The sequence below is a fragment of the Schistocerca serialis genome, chromosome 4, assembly GCF_023864345.2.
Source record: "Schistocerca serialis cubense isolate TAMUIC-IGC-003099 chromosome 4, iqSchSeri2.2, whole genome shotgun sequence".
Taxonomy (NCBI): domain Eukaryota; kingdom Metazoa; phylum Arthropoda; class Insecta; order Orthoptera; family Acrididae; genus Schistocerca; species Schistocerca serialis.
Window position 1 is genome coordinate 91,518,152 of NC_064641.1, and position 16,147 is coordinate 91,534,298.

General features: G+C 42.8%; 1 protein-coding gene across 1 annotated transcript in view; it reads right to left on the reverse strand.

Annotated features, from left to right (window-relative positions):
* Positions 1-16,147, reverse strand: part of LOC126473621 (cuticle protein 18.7-like) — a 30,406-nt gene that overhangs the window by 10,536 nt on the left and 3,723 nt on the right. The gene's annotated exons all lie outside the window — the stretch shown is intronic.

Genomic DNA, 16,147 nt, shown 5'->3' on the forward strand with positions numbered 1-16,147 from the left:
CAAACCATACAGCGCATACTAATTCCCATCATGCCCCGCGGCCAACCGTGTGCTTTGAGCGCCCTAACGCAAACCGTTCAGAAGTTATGACGATTTTATTTCATACAGCTCAATAATTGTCACCCTGTATTTCAAAACTGTAAATAACGTATATCATGCCATTACAAAGAGCATGTCTTCCTAGCCGAAATTTAATGTCCTCCGTTGCGTTTTTCCGTTTATATGTGAACGATAATCTCAAAACCTTCTGTTGGGATTCTGTTATGGCTTTCACCAATACAACGACTCACGGGGAAAGTATGTGTATATCACTACATATAATAGACAGATCGTCCAGCAGTAGTTACTGAGTGCTACCCGTGTGAAGCCAGGGCGAGTCACTGAGACTCGAACTCGGGATCTTTGCCTTTCGCGGGGAATTGCTCTACCATCTGCGCTACACAAGCACGACTCTCGACCCGCCCTCACAACTTTACTTCCGCCAGTATCTCGTCTCCTACCTTCCAAACTTCAGGAGAGCTAGTAGAATGTAAGATTAGCTACACAATGTCAGTAAGAATTGCACATTCCCTTAGTGAGGGTTACCATTGAACCCCCCTATACAAGTAAAATAAACATGGAGAATATGAGAAGTAATGCATTCGCACATCGAAATGTGGCTTCTGGAATACAGATGTAGGTGTACAACAAGGATGGCAGATCGAACCGGCCTATCCTTGTGTGACTTACTGACGACAACTTCAACATTAGGATGGCTGCCCACTCCTTAGGAAAGCGATTCAACCTCTCAACCACATCACTGCCAGTTGTTGATGTTTAAAACCTCGCTACAACATTTAATTTATTGCGTCATTATATTCAGCTACTTGTTGTAGTATCCAAATTTCGTTACTGCTTTTAAGGTAACGCTTAAGTAAGGCAAATAACCATCGATTTACATACCTCAAGCTCTATATTATATTTATATTCTGCTTAAAAAGTGAAACGTCCCCTTTGAACAATTTATATATGACTGTGCTTAAACTGACACACAATATTTTGTTAGCGCAACGCAATCTGACCTTCAAAATTCCCTACCAAAGAATGGCCCTGACTAACATTAAACTATACCTTTCACAAATCACTTACCTCACAGAAATCTTCGCTGCTCAAGCTACTGCAAAACAGCGAGCGCCACTACTGCCAGCTAAATAAAAGATTCAAACTATGGAAGGCACTAACTACTCATAGGGATAGTTAGCAAATGAAAGATATTAATAGAGAACAAACAATGTATTTACCTTGATATCATCATATATAAATATAGCAGTTCATGACAAATTACAAAACTCCGCCATCTCTCTCCCCACATCCACCACTGCTGGCGGCTCACCTCCAACTGCGCAACGCTACGCGCTGTTCACAGCCAGCTGCCTCTGCCCAACACTACAATGGCAGACAACAATGCAAACTACCCACAGACTGCACACAGCACAGCCAGTGATTTTCATACAGAGGTGGCGTTACCAATAAAAAAGCTAAACAGCCTACTTACAAAAGCTAATGGTTGGTTCAACTAATATGAAGATAGTATGGGGTGATAATACTCAGTAAATGCCTGAAGATGGCCTTGTAAGCCGAAAACCGGTTAGCAATAAACATAATATTGTAGAACAAAAGCAAACTGGTGCTTTTCATTTATTATTATAATGTTGTTCTACCAAGAACTGACGGAAGATTCTGTTAATATGAGAAATAATTCGTTACGGAATTATCTCTGTCACCTTCGACCTCTTATCCCTGCCGTGGTTGACCAGACAATTTTGTTGACACTAGTTCGCAAAATTACAAACACACACACACACACACACACACTCACACACACACACACACACACATGCACACGAAAGCAGCACCGAAAGTGTTGTGGAGCCATCCTCATCCATGAAAGCTCTCCGGCATCCAACATTTGTAGAGAATTGTCGATGCTGCATCCAAGACCTGCGCAACCTGCTCTATAGATTCCACAGTCTGTTCAAGACGATTGTGGTCGTTTGACCTGTAAACCAAAACTGAAACGTAATGTGCATGGAGTACGTTACGTAATTAGTGCGGCAAATTGACTTTGGTGTGCTGCAGATAAAAAATAAGTTGTACATGATCGGCAATAAAGGACAATCGAATAGTATCAACTGCCGTATTAAATCCTGTGTGAACATATGCCATAAGAGAATACCTCAAAAATCGACATGAATGGTGCCCGGGTGCTTTTTGGCTTACTCGTAGCCTTCCATTGTAGCAACGTGCACCAACATGGGCCGCCCCAAAGGATGTTCTTCCACTCGGACTGTATCCAATGAAGTTCCTACACCCATAGTAACCTATGCATATTATGACGCGTTACGACAGGGACGGCTTTAGGTTTCTTGTAGAAAATGCGTCCCTTCGATTAGACAAACAGCTTGAGCAATTCACGACCTAATATTTCTCTTTTGGCTCGCTGCAATCAATGGAGGCTAGTCGCACGCCGTTTCTCTTAAGCCCAAATCGTATCACGTAATAAATCTTGGAGCCACTTTTACTGATGTGAGCAACAGCAAAATAAAAAAAGGAACAGGAAGTAAGCGGTAAACAAATTTTTAAAAGGAAAGGTAAATATGTGAAAAAGATAATGGTGTTGTCTACATTACGATAATTTGAATTTTAACCAGACGTTTATTTTAAATAAGTTTAAAACTATGTGTAATGTTAGCTACTCATTAGACTAATAAATTAAATAAACAATATTCAAACCAGTGAAAGAAATATGTTTACGCTATGCCAGCAGAGCATTTATATACAGTAGAAAGAGTAGACTAACCGCATAAGGCCATGCATTATTAGAATTCACAGCGAGATCTAAAGTTCTTTATCAAGAGATTTATTGTGACTAATATCGAACAAGTTCATCCCTGAACTGAAATCACGCAATTCGTAAAAATCACTAAGCTTCACAGCCGCATATAAACGGTTAAATAACGACCAAGTTCGCATGGTTGTAAAACAATCACTGAATGCAACTTGAAAATTGTACGTCCAATCAGAATTCAGCCCCGAGATATTTACAAGCATTCAACGTCCGATTACAATATTTTATAAGTCCCACAAACATAGTCTGAATCCCAGCGGCGCTCTGGCCGCCCAAACACGACACAAGACCTTACCAAAATGAAGAACACCGTCCAAAAGACTATACGAGTCCTGCTCTGCATGCTTATTTAAAGATTCGGCCAGATGACCACTACAGTAACCATCATAAAACCGCAGTTCTATCGTTTTGAGATTAAACTTAATATAGGCAGATATTGTAATACGGAATAAATATTCATTCTCAGTTTACAACATCGCTATAGAGTGATTTTACATTATTATTAGCTTATGTGAACATATATATGGCCAACAGCCTTGCCGCGGTGGTCGGTTCCCGTCAGATCACCGAAATTAAGCGCTTTCGGGCTGGACTAGCACTTCGATGGGTGACCATAGGGTCTGCTGAGAGCTGTTGGTAAGCGAGGTACAATCAGCTCTTGTGAGGCAAACTGAGGAGCTACTTGATTGAGAAGTAGCGGCTCCTGTGTCGGAAACTGACATACGGCTGGGAGAGCGGTGTGCTGACCACGTGCACCTACGTATCCGCATTCAGTGACGCCTGTGAGCTGAGGATGACACGGCGGCCGGTCAGTGCCGTTGGGCCTTCATCGCCTGTTCGGGCGGTGTTAGTAACTTAGAACACATTTATGACTACTTCGACACATCTGTCACTGTGGCGTGATTCTAATCAAAACACCGATTTTAAATACATTAAAAACATTGACTAATAGTTACTTAACCGTGATAGTCAGTTGGCTAAGGAAGTGGGATAGTCATAGTGGTCCGATGGCATATACTGATATGGAGGAATGTTAGTTTAGGTATGTCTTTGCATTAAGTAAATTGTTTGTAATTATTTTCTAATTTGTGTAATTGTAGGACTTACTTGTCTTCATGATTGCTGGCAGGCACAATACTACCACAGATCACCTAACCGGAGCGCCGCCTGAGTCTGCGTCCTCCCCTCTCCCCCAGGGAAACACCCCACTGATCGCTGCTTATTAATGCCTATCTCTCGCTGACAGGACCAGACCTGGCTCATATAGTTTGGCCACAGTACGGCCACTTACTGGCCACAAACCGCCCATTCAAATATCCAGCGTTCACACAAATACCTTTGCGAGCTAGTCGCTAGTAATGTCACAGCGTAGCGACCAGAGGTACACCTGTAGGGTGTTGGTTTATCTACACTACAACGAGGCGGCCTTTCTGTCAGATATAAAAGTCTGCCGTAATCAAACGCGAACCATATTAACAACAGGTCGTTTTCCACAAAAGTCTGGTGGTGAGATTTTTCCGACAATCGAGCTACTCACGATATACTTCTTGCTTCTAATATGGACATCCAGGAAGATGGAGTGTCACGAGTGCTGATCACTCACAATCTGGATAAGATAGGATTTGGTGCTGTGACTCATGAAATATTTCTGGTGTATTGTGTAGTCCGTGAGGTTCCGGGCTTGCAGCCGGAGAATGTCGACATCTTGCCACGGTGCTTTAGCAGAGCATCACTCAGCCATCTTCAGATTACTTTTACTCATAATTGCTTGAAGATGAAAATGGTACTGATGTCTTACTTCTCGCTCATCCTACGCTCTTGTGTCAAACCGGTGACCAGTACAAGGTATTACAATATAAGTTGTAAAGCGATACGCGAACCACGCTATTCCGACACTTCCTTGCCTTGCATCTACAAAACGTGGTACTAACGTGATCCCTCCGTTTATGTGGAAGAATTCATGCACATTCTATGACAAAAAAGGAAGTACCATTTATGAATTATCCGAATGGGACGGAAATTGGCAAATCTGATTTACATGTACCGACAAATATAAGACTACAGTTTCAGAAAAAATAGATGTTTCTGAAGCGGTACTAGCATTGCGCCTCACTGACGAAACTCACTAGTAAACAATATGAATGACAACTGCTGTTGGATAATGAATTGTTCAGTTAATTACAAGTTACTATCAACATTACATTGGTCTTTATTTTTATTTTTTATTTGCATACGCCAACTTTTGGACATAAGAATGGAGCAAATCAGTGTTTTATTTCAATAAACGTAGTGCTGGGCAACACTTCCTGGTCCTTTCCATGATCCTCCTCCCAGGTGTAATAGCGTGACGATCTGTGAAAGAAATAAGAACTAGAAGGGTCTCTGTAGCTCCACAGAGTGGTAGTAGGGCAGTAGGCTTCTGAATGCAGAAACTAGCCAGGCTCAAAGCAGGAATGGGCTGTGATGCTTGAGACAAATCAGTTTGGCTAGAGCAGAGAAGGTACCGGTCGGTCATCAGCCAATGAGAGCGAGAGATTCAAACAAGTAACGTTGGGTCTGGTCACGAGACCTCTGCAACGTTACTGTTAGCTGGAGCGCGCTGGAGAGAGGACGAGCCGCAGAGGCGCTGCGGCTACAGTATGGCAATAAGAGGTAAGAATACGTCTGTAGGCGCTGCAGTTAGTCTAAGTGCACAAGTACCGAACGGGGCAATAATGGTTTTAATTTTGGCAGATTGAGAGCTTCTCTAGGTCGTAGTCATAACGGCTTTGTACTACACTACTGTCCATTAAAATAGCTACACCAAGAAGAAATGCAGATGATAAACAGCTATTCATTGGACAAATATATTATACTAGAACTGACATGTGATTACATTTTCACGCAATTTGGGTGCATAGATGATGAGAAATCAGTACCCACCTGTGGCTGTAACAACGGCCTTGATACGCCTGGTTATTGAGTCAAACAAAGATTGGATGGCGTGCACAGGTACAGCTGTCCATGCAGCTTCAACACAATACCACGGTTCATGTATTGTGACATGCCAGCTGCTCGGCCACCATTGACCAGACGCTTTTAATTGACGAGAGTTCTGGAGAATGTGCTGGCCAGGGCAGCAGTCGAACATTTCCTGTATCCAGAAAGGCCCGTACAGGACCTCCAACATGCGGTCGTGCATTATCCTGCTGAAATGTATGGTTTCGCAGGGATCGCATAAAGGGTAGAGGCCGGCCGGTGTGGCCTGGCGGTTCTAGGAGTTTCAGTCTGGAACAGCTACCGCAACGGTAGCAGGTTCGAATCCTGCCTCGTGCATGGATGTGTGTGATGTCCGTAGGTTATGTAGGTTTAAGTAGTTCTAAGTTCTAGGGCACTGATGACCTCATATGTTAAGTCCCATAGTGCTCAGAACCATTTGAAACATTTTTTTGAAGGGTAGAGCCACGGGTCGTAACACATCTGAAATGTAACGTCCACTGTTCAAAGTGCCGTCAATGCGAACAAGAGGTGACGGAGAAGTGCAACCAATGGCATCCCATACCACCACGCCGGCTGATACGCCAGTATGGCGATGACGAATACATGCTTCCAATGTGAGTTCACCGCGATGTCGCCAAACACGGATGCGACCATCGTGATGCTGTAAACATAACCCGGATTCATCCGAGAAAATGACGTTTTGCCATTCGTGCACCCAGGTTCGTTGTTGAGTACACCATCGCAGGCGCTCCTGTCTGTGATGCAGCGTTAAGGGTAACCGCAGCCATCGTCCCCGAGCGGATAGTCTATGCTGCTGCAAACATCGTCGAACTGTTCGTGCAGCTGATTGTTGTCTTGCAAACGTCCCCATCTGTTGACTCAGGGATCGAGACGTGGCTGCAGCCATGCGGATGAGATGCCTGTCATCTCGACTGCTAGTGATACGAGGCCGTTGGGATCCAGCAAGGCGTTCCGTATTACCCTCCTGAACCCACCGATTCCATATTCTGCTAACAGTCATTGGGTCTCGACCAACGCAAGCAGCAATGTCGCGATACGATAAACCGCAACCGCGGTAGGCTACAATCCGACCTTTATCAAAGTCGGAAACGCGATGGTACTTATTTCTCCTCCTTACAGAGGCATCACAACAACGTTTCACCAGGCAACGCCGGTCAAGTGCTGTTTCTGTATGAGAAATCGGTTGGAAACTTTCCTCATGTCAGCACGTTGTAGGTGTCGCCACCAGCGCCAACCTTGTGTGAATGCTCTGTAAAGCTAATCATCTGCATATCACAGCATCTTCGTCCTGTCGGTTAAATCCACCAGAAACAAACGCAAAATAATTTTATTTAAAAAAGCGGATTAAGTGTCACCAGAAGCTTTCCTAAGAGACAATCTCCATTCCTTCCGAACTGACTTTGCAAATGTAGACGAGATGTGACTCAAATTCAAAGATATAGTAGCAACAGCAATTGAGAGATTCATACCTCATAAATTGGTAAGAGATGGAACTGATCCCCCATGGTACACAAAACAGGTTCGAATGCTGTTGCAGAGGCAACGGAAAAAGCATGCGAAGTTCAGAAGAGCGCGAAATCCCGAAGATTGGCTAAAATTTACAGACGCGCGAAATTTGGCACGGGCTTCAATGCGGCTTGCGTTTAATACGTTCCACAACGAAACATTGTCTCGAAATTTGGTAAAAGGTCCGAAGAAATTCTGGTCGTATGTAAAGTAAACAAGCGGCAAGACGCAGTCAATACCTTCGCTGCGAAGTGCCGATGGTACTGTAACCGACGACTGTGGCGCTAAAGCGGAGTTATTGAACGCAGTTTTCCGAAATTCCTTCACCAGGGAAGACGAATGGAATACTCCATAATTTGAAACACGAACAGCTGCTAGCATGAGTTTCATAGAAGTAGATACCTTAGGGGTTGCGAAGCAACTAAAATCGCTTGATACGGACAAGTCTTCAGGTCCAGATTGTATACCGATTAGGTTCCTTTCAGATTACGCTGATACAATAGCTCCCCACTTAGGAATCATATACAATCGCTGGCTCACCGATAGATCTGTACCTATAGATTGGAAAATCGTGCATGTCGCACCAGTGTTTAAGAAGGGTAGCAGGAGTAATCCATCGAACTACAGACCTATATAATTGACGTCGGTTTGCAGTAGGGTTTTGGAGCATATACTGTATTCAAATATTATGAATCACCTCGAAGGGAACGATCTATTGATACGTAATCAGTATGGTTTCAGAAAACATCGATCTTGTGCAACGCAGCTAGCTCTTTATTCGCACGGAGTAATGGCCGCTATCGACAGGGGATCTCAGGTTGATTCCGTGTTTCTGGATTTCCGGAAGGCTTTTGACACCGTTCCTCACAAGCGACTTCTAATCAAACTGCGGGCCTATGGGGCATCGTCTCAGCTGTGCGACTGGATTCGTGATTTCCTGTCAGGAAGGTCGTACTTTGTAGTAATGGGCGGCAAATAATCGAGTAAAACTCAAGTGATATCAGGTGTTCCCCAGGGAAGTGTCCTGGGACCTCTGCTGTTCCTGATCTATATAAATGACCTAGGTGACAATCTGAGCAGTTCTCTTAGGTTGTTCGCAGATGATGCTGTAATTTACCGTCTAGTAAGGTCATCCGAAGACCAGTATCAGTTGCAAAGCGATTTAGAAAAGAATTCTGTATGATGTGGTAGGTGGCACTTGACGCTAAATAACGAATAGTGCGAGGCGATCCACATAGGTTCCAAACGAAATCCGTTGGAGTTCGATTACTCGATAAAAAGTACCATTGTCAAGGCTGTCAATTCAACTACGTACCTGGGTGTTAAAATTACGAACAACTTCAGTTGGAAAGACCACATAGATAATATTGTGGGGAAGGCGAGCCAACGGTTGCGTTTCATTCTGCAGGACACTTAAAGGATGCAACAAGTCCACTAAAGAGACAGCTTACACTACACTCGTTCGTCCTCTGTTAGAATATTGCTGCGCGGTGTGGGATCCTTACCAGGTGGGATTGACGGAGGAAATCGAAAGGGTGCAAAAAAGGGCAGCTCGTTTTGTATTATCACGTAATAGGGGAGAGAGTATGGCAGATATGATACGCGAGTTGGGATTGAAGTCATTAAAGCAAAGACATTTTTCGTCGCGGCGAGATCTATTTACGAAATTTCAATCACTAACTTTCTCTTCCGAATGGGAAAATTTTTTGTTGAGCCCAACCTACATAGGTAGGAATGATCATCAAAATAAAATAAGAGAAATCAGAGCTCGAACAGAAAGGTTTCGGTGTTCGTTTTTCTCGCGCGCTGTTCGAGAGTGGAATGATAGAGAGATAGTATGATTGTGGTTCGATGAACCCTCTGCCAAGCACTTAAATGTGAATTGCAGAATACTCATGTAGATGTAGATGTAGATGTAAATTTTGCGGCTGTAGCACGTTATCTTCCTGGTGTAGCAATTTTAATGGCCAGTAGTGTAGTAAGAGCAGGTAGGTCTTAGGGAGTTAACACGAACAGCAGAGAGCAGTATAGTTTTTTTCACTATAGTACAAATGATTTCAGTTCGTGGCACAAATTTTGTGGGGAGAATATAATAGTTTATGGTATTTTCTTTGTGATGTGTATCGGGGTGTATGTTGGCGAGCTTTGCCAAGTGGTACTTTCAGTGTCCATAGCAATGCATCCTGTGTACAAATATAGATAGGAAGTGCTCTAGATGAAGGACAGGAATTGTGTTGCCGTAAGTTTTACGGAATTATTTTGTGAATTTTGATGTGTTTCTAAATGTGTTCTGTTCACTCCACGTGTGGTGCAGACAGAATGAGCGTGGTGTATACAGTATGAGCGCCCGAATGGAAACAGAATTTCGCTTTTGTAATGTTCTTTCACTACCCCCATGAACCATGGACCTTGCCGTTGGTGGGGAGGCTTGCGTGTATACAGATAGCCGTACCGTAGGTGCAACCACAACGGAGGGGTATCTGTTGAGAGGCCAGACAATCGTGGAGTTCCTGAAGAGGGGCAGCAGCCTTTTCGGTAGTTGCAGGGGCAACAGTGTGGATGATTGACTGATCTGGCCTTGCAACACTAACCAAAACGGCCTTGCTGTGCTAGTACTGCGAACGGCTGAAAGCAAGGGAAACTACAGCCGTAATTTTTCCCGAGGGCATGGAGCTTCACTGTATGATTAAATGATCATGGCGTCCTTTTGGGTAAAATATTCCGGAGGTAAAATAGTCCTCCATTCGGATCTCCGGGCGGGGACTACTCAAGAGGATGTCGTTATCAGGAGAAAGAAAACTGGCGTTCTACGGATCGGAGCGTGGAATGTCAGATCCCTTAATCGGGCAGGTAGGTTAGAAAATTTAAAAAGGAAATGGATAGGTTGAAGTTCGGTATAGTGGGAACTAGTGAAGTTCGGTGGCAGGAGGGACAAGAAATTTGGTCAGGTAAATACAGGGTTATAAATACAAAATCAAATGGGGGTAATGAGGGAGTAGGTTTAATAATGAATAAAAAAATAGGAGTGCAGGTAAGCTACTACCAACAGCATAGTGAACGCATTATTGTGGCCAAGATAGACACGAAGCCCATGCCTACTACAGTAGTACAAATTTATATACCAACTAGCTCTGCAGATGATGAAGAAACTGATGAAATGTATGATAAGATATGAGAAGTTATTCAGGTAGGGAAGGGAGACGAAAATTTAACAGTCATGTGTGACTGGAATTCGAGAGTAGGAAAAGGGAGAGAAGGAAACATAGTGGGTGAATATGGATTGGGGGAGAGAAATGAAAGTGGAAGCCATCTGGTAGAATTTTGCACAGAGCATAACTTAATCATAGCTAACACTTGGTTCAAGAATTGTAAAAGAAGGTTGTATACATGGAAGAATCCTGGAGGTACTAGAAGGTATCAGATAGATTATATAATGGTAAGACAGAGATTTACGAACCAGGTTTTAAATTGTAAGACATTTCCAGGGGTAGATGTGGACTCTGACCACAATCTATTGGTTATTAACTGTAGAATAAAACTGAAGAAACTACAATAAGGTGGGAATTTAAGGAGATGGGACCTGGATAAACTGAAAGAACCAGAGGTTGTACAGGGTTTCAGTGAGAGCATAAGGGAACAATTGACAGGAGTGGAGGAAAGGAATACACTAGAAGAAGAATGGGTAGCTCTGAGGGATGAAGTAGTGAAGGCAGCAGAGGATCAAGTAGGTAAAAAGACGAGGGCTAGTAAAATCCTTGAGTAACAGAAGAAATATTGAATTTAATTGAAGAAAGGAGAAAATATAAAAACGCAGTAAATGAAGCAGGCAAAATGGAATACAAACGTCTCAAAAATGAGATCGACAGAAAGTGAAAAATGGCAAAGTAGGGATGGCTAGAGGACAAATGTAAGGATGTAGAGGCTTGTCTCACTAGGGGTAAGATAGATACTGCCTACAGGAAAATTAAAGAGACCTTTGGAGAAAAGAGAGCCACTTGTATGAATATCAAGAGCTCAGATGGAAACCCAGTTCTAAGCAAAGAAGGGAATGCAGAAAGGTGTAAGGAGTATATAGAGGGTCTATACAAGGGCGATGTACTTGAGGACAACATTATGGAAATAGAAGAGGATGTAGATGAAGATGCAATGGGAGATACAATACTGCGTGAAGAGTTTGACAGAGCACTGAAAGACGTGAGTCGAAAGAAGGCCCCAGGAGTAGACAACATTCCATTGGAACTACTGACTGCCTTGGGTGAGCCAGTCCTGACAAAACTCTACCATCTGGTGAGCTAGATGTATGAGACAGGCAAAATACCCACAAACTTCAAGAAGAATATAATAATTCCAATCCCAGAGAAAGCAGGTGTTGACAGATGTGAAAATTACCGAACCATCAGTTTAATAAGTCATAGCTGCAAAATACTAACGCGAATTATTTACAGACGAATGGAAAAACTGGTAGAAGCCAACCTCGGTGAAGATCAGTTTGGATTCCGCAGAAATGTTGGAACACGTGAGGCAATACTGACCGTACGACTTTTCGTAGAAAATAGATTAAGGAAAGGCAAACCTACATTTCTAGCATTTGTGGACTTAGAGAAAGCTTTTGACAATGTTGACTGGAATACTCTCTTTCAACTTCTAAAGGTGGCGGGGGTAAAATACAGGGAGCGAATGGCTATTTACAATTTGTACAGAAACCAGATGGCAGTTATAAGAGTCGAGGGGCAGGAAAGGGAAGCAGTGGTTGGTAAGGGAGTGAGACAGGGTTGTAGCCTGTCCCCGATGTTATTCAATCTGTATATTGAGCAAGCAGTAAAGGAAAGAAAAGAAAAATTCGGAGTAGGTATTAATCTCCATGGAGAAGAAATAAAAACCTTGAGGTTCGCCGATGACATTGTAATTCTGTCAAAGACAGCAAATCCCTTGGAAGAGCAGTTGAACGGAATGGACAGTGTCTTGAAAGGAGGATATAAGATGAACATCAACAAAAGCAAAACGAGGATAATGGAATATAGTCGAATTATGTCGGGTGATGCTGAGAGAATTAGATTAGGAAATGAGTTTTGCTATTTGGGGAGCAAAATAACTGATGATGGTCGATGTAGAGAGGATATAAAATGTAGACTGGCAATGGCAAGGAAAGCATTTCTGAAGTATTGATTTAAATGTCAGGAAATCGTTTCTGAAAGTATTTGTATGGAGTGTAGCCGTGTATGGAAGTGAAACATGGACGATAAATAGTTTGGACAAGAAGGGAATAGAAGCTTTCGAAATGTGGTGCTACAGAAGAATGCTGAAGATTAGATGGGAAGATCACATAACTAATGAGGAGGTATTGAATAGAATTGGGGAGAAGAGGAGTTTGTGGCACAACTTGACAAGAAGAAGGGACCGGTTGGTAGGACATGTTCTGAGGCATCAAGGGATCACAAATTTAGCATTGGAGGGGAGCGTGGAGGGTAAAAATCGTAGAAGGAGACCAAGAGATGAATACACTAAACAGATTCAGAAGGATGTAGGTTGCAGTAAGTACTGGGAGATGAAGAAGCTTGCACAGGATAGAGTAGCATGGAGAGCTGCATCAAACCAGTCTCAGGAGTGAAGACAACAACAACAACAACAACAACAATGTTCTTTCGTGTTAAAAACATTAAGATAATTTTTCTTAAATGAGAGGCGCGCGTTTTCTGCAGGTTTTGTAAATTTTCAGGTGGTTTTCTTTCTGCGAACAATTTTGATTTTTGCTCACAGTACATGACATGTGAGGGTGGTTCCTGGCTTTGTGAAGACATGGACACTACACGTAGCCACTCCGTGAACACATTAGTGTAATTCTTAGAGTAACCACTATATATCCTAGTAATTTTTGTAAATTATATGATAGTTTTTTGTCCAAGCCCGCTACGTTTACGATCACGTGTTCAGTTTGTGATTTGTTTCGATAAAAACTCAATACTTAATTATTTTGAATGATACTGGCCTTCAGACATTCCTGTCGTGTTAAACCCGTTGCTTTTGCCGTAATATTTCCGATGAGAGAAGCGTCTTTGCTCACATCCGCCAACTATCGCTGGAATTGGCTGAGCCGCGTCGGCACAGATCACGCCAATTGCTCTGGACTCGCACTTCAAATCGGTTTACCAACTGATAAGTTGGATAGCGTGTAATTCCTTTGGTCCGTTCTTTGATTTAGCATATGGAACCCTGAAACAGCAGCGCATTGCGTAGCCTACCTGGTTTCTCGCATCTGCTATTTGTGTAGCCAATAGAATAGCGGCGCCTTGAGTAAATTTGTGTGTGTGTGTGTGTGTGTGTATGTTTGTGTATGTAGCATGTTTTAAGTGAAGTTGTCGGTTTGGTTAAACAGAGAGGAGAATGTAATCCCATCAACTTCCGCAGATCGTGGCCCAAAGATATATGAAATAAGAGACCATCTGGATAGTTCATTTAGATTTTTGTATAGAGTCAAATGTACTTGTTTTGTAAATAAAGCCGCCTTTTCTTCCTGCAGCTTGATTTATTTTTCCCACTCGCGTTTCGCCCTTTTCTTGTTCTAAGGCATCATCAGTTGGCTCTACAATAATACAGTTTTGTTATTTTTACAAAACAGTTCACGTCGCGACTTCTTGTGTAAAGAAGTAATTACTTACGGTTTACTGTGATGTGCATTTCCTCTCATTTAGTCTGGAGGTCGCACTACCACTTTATTACCGACACATAAGCAGAATTTTGTATCCCCAACTTTTTCCCACTATTGAAGTAGATTCGTAAGTTGAACAAGTCAGTGACGTGTTGGTCCGCTTGTGGAGCTAATGCAAGCAGTTAGTCGGCTTGGCACTGACTGACAGAGTTGCATGACGTTCTTTTGATGGATATCGTGCCAAATTCTGCCTAACTGACGTCTTAGTTGGTCAAAATCCCGAGCTGGGTCTAGGGCCCTGCCCATGATGCTCCAAACGTTCTTAGTTGGGGAGAGATTCAGAGACCTTGCAGGCCAAGTTAGGGTTTAGCAAGCATGAAGACAAGCAAACTCTCGCCGTTTGCAGAAGGACATTATGTTGCTGAAATGTAAGCCCAGGATGCCTTGCCATAAAGGGCAACAAAATCGAGTGTATTAGGGGTTGACGTTCCACTGTTCTACAAGGGTGTCGTGGATTACAGCCAAAAGGGTCCTTCTTTGAAATGAAATGGCACCCCAGACGATCACTTCTGGCCACCGGGCTGGATGGCGAGTGGCAGTCAGGTTGGTGTACCACCGCACCAGAGCATCTCTGGACACGTATTCGGCCTGGTATAGCAGTGAGTGGAGTAGAATAGTCTTCGGTGATAGGTTCCGCTTCGAAATAAGCCCCGATGACCTGTGATGAATATATTCTAGTTCAAATCAGATAGGAATACTGCAACGACATTTAGTTAGGTTTACAATGCAGTGTCTAGAAAGGAGGACCTTCCACTAGCAGATTTCCAAAGTTGTGTTCGTAATTTCATATTACTCATTTATATTTTACTGATTGCATCCACATGGTGTAGCTCTTCTGCTTCATGGAATTTACTACTTCTTGAATTACAACTGGAGGTTTCTGTTTCTAGTTTCTAATCTAACAACTCGATATTACTAAGATTACTAAGTTTCAACCCCTTCTGACAATCCAGTAAGTAGCAGTGAACATATTCACACGTAGCTCAGCCAGAAAAAGACCAATGTCATAGATTAAGCGAAAACAAATACAGGACGGTCAGAAACAGTCTGAAAAGTTTATAAGGGTGATTAAGGGAACGCTATGTTGAGAAATTATTGTGAAGGAAAAAAATTTGATACGTTGCACCATTTCTGTGCTATTTAGCTTGAATTCAGCCAGTCAGGTCGCGGGCGCAAATTCAAGCAGTCTGCCAGGGACGGTGTTACCAAACGTGAAACGTGTTCTTCGTTTAGCTTCCTCAAACCGACCGAACATAGCTTTTGCTCATCTTGTTTTAATTTGTCACTTCTGAAAAAGGCACATTTTAACTGGTAATGAGAACTTGAACATGTAACTCATGGGCACACAGATGCCTGAGCGTTATCGCGTTTTAACATGTACAAGTGCTTGAATTTCAAGTGCTTGAAAGCCAGCAGCTGTGGCCGCGCCGTTCTAGACGCTTCGGTCTAGAACCGCGCGATCGCTACGGTCGGAGGTTCGAATCATGCCTTGGGCATAACTGTGTGTGATGTCCTTAGGTTAGTTAGGTTTAAGTAGTTCTAAGTTCTAGGGGACTGATGACCTCTGATGTTAAGTCCCATACTGCTCAGAGCCATTTGAACCTTTTTTTTTTTTTTTTTTTTTTTTTTTGAAAAAAGTGCTTGAATGTTCTCATTGGCTAACTTCAACGCCAACAAGGGAACCTCCCCATCGCACCCCCCTCAGATTTAGTTATAACTTGGCACAGTGGATAGGCCTTGATAAACTGAACACAGGTCAATTGAGAAAACAGGAAGAAGTTGTGTGGAACTGTAAAAAAATAAGCAAAATATACAAACTGAGTAGTCCATGGGCTACATAGGCAACATCAAGGAAAAGGTGAGATCAGAAGTTCCGTGGTCCCGTGGTAGCGTTAGCAGCTGCAGAAAGAGAGATCCTTGGTTGAAGTCTTCCTACGAGTGAAAATTTTACTTTCTTTATTTTTGCATAGTTATTATCTGTGCGCTCGTTCATTGACGTCTCTGTTCACTGTAATAAGTTTAGCGTCTGTGTTTTGCGACCGCATCGC